The sequence below is a fragment of the Toxotes jaculatrix genome, chromosome 8 (assembly GCF_017976425.1).
Source record: "Toxotes jaculatrix isolate fToxJac2 chromosome 8, fToxJac2.pri, whole genome shotgun sequence".
Lineage (NCBI taxonomy): Eukaryota > Metazoa > Chordata > Actinopteri > Toxotidae > Toxotes > Toxotes jaculatrix.
In genome coordinates, this window is record NC_054401.1 from 693,879 (window position 1) to 699,520 (window position 5,642).

Sequence of the window (5,642 nt, forward strand, 5' to 3'; positions counted from 1 at the left end):
ATCTGTGGGGCTGCGAGGTGATTAATGGGGTAGACCAGAAGAAATAGAAAGTATTTCTACACAACTTTGGCATCTGTGTGTGTGTGTGTATGTGTGTGTGTGTGTGATTGTGTGTGTGCGTGTTTTCTTTGGGGACTGATTTTCTTTGTCTTTTTCCATCAAACCATCTGGGAAATTTCGATGGAAATCTACTCCATTAATAACTCACAGACATCTGTTTGAGGTCACACACCAAAAACTGCTGCTTTAATCAGTGCATTGTATGCTTTTTATATGAAATCTTAAAAATTCAAAAGTAACTATGGGTTTCAGATAAATGTATTGGAGTAAGCTGAACAATATTTTGCCTCTGAAATGTTGTGAAGTATAAAGTAAGATAAGATGGAAATAATCATGTAAAATGCCTCAAAATAAAGTGCAGTAATTAGTAAATGTACTTAGTTTCTTTCCATCACTGATTATTTGAGAGGACAATGTGCAGATTAATGAGTAATGAAGAAAACTTTTTTTTTGTCATAGCAGGAAAAGCACAGGTGGAATAACATAGTTCTGACATTTAGTGGAGAAATCTTCTTTTTAAAAATGTTTTAGCTAAGCTGACAGAGTTCATTGATCAACAGACAAAAAGTCTAAATGAGCTAGAGTTGGATTAGGATCTCTTTGGCCTAAAAATAAAATAAAACAACATTACAGCGTCTGCAGCCGTTCTCTCTTTAACACACACAGTTTAATTGCTAATAGATGGAACGCAGCAGACAATGGCTCTGTTTCACACCGACAAAACCTGAAACCATGTTCCCACAGTGGAAAATAAAAAGACTCACACAGAAACACACTCAGAGTCCAGCTGGCAGAGCCACCGAGTCTCAGGTGTTGGCTGCAGATGAGCACTTAAGCTTTACCAAGGAAATTAAAGTGTGTCCCAGACAGATGCCTCTGAGTCCAACAGCAGAATCAGAACACCATCAGCAGTGACGTGGTCAGAAGTTACAGCATCTTGGTCAATAATAATGTTTAGCTGAAGCAAGTAGCCAGTCGATTGATTGAAATTTATTAGGGAGTAATAATAAGAATTGATTAATTCTTCAGTTTATTGTTTCAGCTTCAGCCGCTGATACAATCACTATTATGTGAAAACAGAAATAGTTCTGTGTTCAAGATTCATCAGGTTAAATTTCTGGTGACATGTTTAAGTGAGTGTTTTACGTTTTGGTGGTTTAAGCTAAATCTGAAAAAAAAAATGTTAGTGCAAAAGTACAAAGTCCCACTAACTAACTAACTAAAGACCCAGGACCTCAGTGTTTACTGACGTAGAGCACATGAATAAATACCCTTTATTTCACACTCGCTGAACTGGAGTCAGACATCTGTATCTGTAAGTGTAAAAGGAGATTAAATGAATGTCTTTTAGTTGGCTGGACCTTTTCCACAGCCCCATTCATCACTATCAGGCGCTGCATTGGCCAGCTGGTAAATTGAATCTGGTAAAATGACTCGTAGTCTGTAGCTTGTAACACTTTGCTAATTAGTTGTTTACCCCAAAATCATTTTAACAGAGGTGAAAGTTACTGCTGCAGCTGTAAAATGCTGCCGTGGTTTGGTGAATCTGGAAACCCTTCAGGCTGGACTGATGCCTGACACAAAGAATCCGTTACGAACACTCCCACTGGGCTGTTTATCACCACACCAACAGTTCCTCCCTTTGTTCTGATGAATTCCACAAAATGTTGGAGACCTTCCTTTGAGCTGACTCTGCTGCATGTCGACATGTTGGCCAAAAGTTCTTCACCTTCTTCTCCTCTGACTATAAAAAACCTTGGCAGAACCATCACTTTGGCGGTTTGTTGGAAATCTGTCTTCAAATTCTCAGGAAATCTGGACCTAATGGTCCTTTATGTAAGCAGCGTTTCCTATCCATCCTGGGTTTTATACTCTGGCCTGCCTCCCTCTGTGCTGTCAGCTGACTCACTGAGAAGAAAACGTATAAAGGAAAAGTTTCACCAAAACACAAAGGCAGACTGAGCCGAGCTCGCAGCTCTGTGAGGCTGTACTGTGAAGGTAGACATGCTCACAATGACCATGCTAACATGCTGATGTTTTGCAGGTGTAACGTTATTCATCTCAGTTTAGCTTGTTAGCATACAAACATTTGCTAATTAGCAGTAAACATTAAGTCCAGCTGAGGCTGATGGGAATGTGTTTAATCAGAATCAGAGTCTGAAAAACTTTATTAATCCCCATAGGGAAATTCTTTTATGTGCAAACTCCCAATTGAAAATGAAGAAAATTGCACAGAGAAATGTGTACATAAGAGAAAAATGTTTCTAGAATAAATAAAATTAAATGAGTGTAGTGAAAAGAAAGTAATCCAACGTGTTAAAGAAAAATAACAAAAAGTGCCAAAAGATAAGAAAAAGTAGAAAGAAGTGGAAGAAAATGGGGAGCTACCGTAACAGCCGGCACATGTAGTGATGCATGCACACTATTGAGTTTTGCAGCTTAAGAGTTGGACAAATTAAAATGTTGACCTGATGATGGCGCTGGAGGAAATCTCAGAGGATCGTCTGTAGGATTCATCACCTGAGAACCCTGGATGTTCGTTCAGAACTTCAGAACAATCCTTCCAGTAATTGTTGAGATGTGTCGGTGTGAGACAAAATGGTGGACTGACTGACCAACAGACTGACGGCATGGTTAAAACGCTCAGGCTCGCAGTTCATCTGCTCTGACTGTCTCAAGCATCTTGGTCAGCCACTGGAACTGGTAAATCCTGATTTCACCAGAAACGGCTGAAGCCCTGGTGGGTCTGAGGTGGGACAAGCAGTCGCAGTAAGACCGGTTGAGACATCTGTCTTATCAGGTCCAAGTTTTCAGCCATCAGTGTTATTTCTTTCCTGTTAACTAAAACATGAAGTATTTTACAAGAAAGTGTTTTATGAGCTGTAAACCTTCATCCCAGCTGAAAGGAGAAGACTTTTTCTTTTAGAGGGAGAGACTGTAAGAACACTCCTGTTTTCCTTGGTACTGACTGTGTAGTTGCAGCCTGATAGATGAGCTGCAGACTCCTTAATCTGAGGTGATAGGAAAGCTTGAGTGTTGATCCTTGACTGAGCTGTTGACTCTTCATGGTGTTTTAGCACCAGCTGGGACCTCTTTCAACATGTCTGTGATACAGGCTCTGAACCAGACTGTTACAGTGAAGGATTTACCTCAGTCTGCGCTCCTGCCCTCAGCTGTGTTCGTGACATCTGGACACTGACTGAAAGGAGGGGATGGTGGATACGAGCAGCTGAAACAAGTCTGAAAAGGAACTTCACACATTTAACTGTATGTGAGCTTACAGCAGTTTGTAAGCTGCGCCTTATAACAAAAAATACATCACAAAGTGTGTGTAAGAGTGTGTGAAGGACCCTCAGGTGGTGGGGGGAGAGTGAATTTTTTTAGTGGTATTTAGGCTTAAAATTCTTACATAAATTAGGGCGTGGTTACGTTGAGTGACAGCCCCATAGACAGGCACTGGCAGTTAGCTCTTTGCTAAAGCATCGGCTGGGCTAGGCAGCTACATCCAGAGGCCTCCGGCTACCTCCAGCGGTTGACAGGGGCTGCAGTGTCCGTGGTTGTTTGCCAATGTTAGATAGGTTTTGTGACAGTATGGCTTGTTGTAGTGTAGACTGTACTAACCGACCGTCGAAGGAGTCTGTGTGGCAGTTTTTTCGGTAAGTAAATTTTTCACTATTTTACCTGGATGTTTGCATTAATTAGCATGTATTAGCATATTTTGCCGCTAGCTTATGACTTCATTGCCGATTTCTGGTCGCTGCTGATACAGATAGAGGACCGGAGCAGCTAATGTTAGGAACGCTGCTGCGGTGTGTTCCGTGCTCTCAGAGTCCGTTTATTGTGGGAATACTAGGCTACAGTTTTATTTTTCTGTTTAAAAAGTCCGACATTGCATGGACAGAACAGCTCCGTCAGTCAGCGGCTGCTGTTGTTTGAGTGCTGCTGTAACTGTAAGTGGATAGTGGATGGAGGCAGCGGTGAAAGCTGGTAAATATTAAATATTGTTCCGAGCTAAGTGTACGGGTTCTCGGCCAGCTGACCCCGGCTGACCCGTAGAGTAACCGCCTCTCCACCAAGTATGGAAAGTACACTCCCACTAAAATCCAAGATGGCGCAGCTCCAATGCCCATGGTTTGGTCACAAAACCGACTCCCCGAAACCAATGGGTGACGTCACAGGTGCTGCGTTCATGTCTTATACAGTCTATGGCGGTGACCAGCTCTCTGTAATTCATGTTCCTGGGTGGAAGTTCTGAAAAAGAAAACTGATTTGCTGCTCGAGATGTTTTACTCTGAAACTCACATTAAACCTAAAATAAGCTCCGTTCTTTAAAATAACTCTTTCCAGTTTATTCTGTGGTTTGTTTTTCCGCCAGAACATACAGAATTATCTTTTTAAAAAGTTTGTTTTATTTGTGTGAAATCTTTAAGTATCCAGGAATATTGAAGAACATTCTAATATATTTATAATGTGTAAATTCAAAAACAGGGATGAAATAACAGGAAATGGTCTGAAGTGAAGCTGAGTCCTGCCGCTGGAGGACGTGGTTCGTCACACGACTCAGATGATTGAAGATGTTTGATGTCAGTGACTGGAAATTACATCAGTGTCTGATTTGTTCTGGTTGTTTGCAGCCAGATGAATGACAAAAAAGAAGAAACATGTTTTAATTGTTACCAGAGTGTGCCATCATGTTATTATTGGAAAGAAAACGTCAGCGTGCTTGGTGCTGTGTCTGTGCTACAGACATCAAGGTTACTCTGACCCACATTCACCGACTCTGCAGCTCGTTTACGAGACTCTTTAAGTCAGAAGACGTTTGATAACCCGAGCTGGTCCCCTGTGACATGAAGCCCTTCAGCTCACACACCCACATGTGTTTCTGCATGGTGTTCCCAGGACCAGAGCACCAACATCTGTTTTATTCTTTCGAAGCAGAAAACATTCAAAAATGAAAGAAGCCAAAGGTTGTGGCACATTTACCGTTCATCAAATTTTTAAAAATTTCTTATGAAGAGAAAATTGTTTAAGAAAGTTATTTTTATCCAATAACTTCGGAGCCAACTGGCTCAGGGGACAAGTTTTTAAGGACTTTACTCTTAAACGTAGTAATGGATTTACAAAAAACTGGTGCAACACAATCCAGAATGTGAGTAAAGCTGAGTTAAAGTAAGATATTAACACTAATTATTTGGCAATGAGCCTGGAGCAGCAAGATGAAGCAGCTGCTTTGATTCACGTACCAGCCAAAAGTTTGGACACAGCTTCTCACTCAGATTCAGAGGTTTTTCTTTATTTTTATTACTTTCTACATTGTAGATTCATACTGAAGACATCAGAACTATGAAGGAACACAGATGGAATTATGTAGTTAACAAAAAAGTGTTAAACCAACCAGAATATGTTTTATACTTCAGATTCTTTGAAGTTGCCATCTTTTGCTTTGATGACAGCTTTGCACTCTCTCTCACTCAGTTTCATGAGGTTGTCACCTGGAGTAGTAAAAGCTTCCAGTTCATCTGTCTCTTCTGCAGAATGTGATGGGAGGAGCACGAGTTCATCTGCCAGGGCTCATTGTTCCT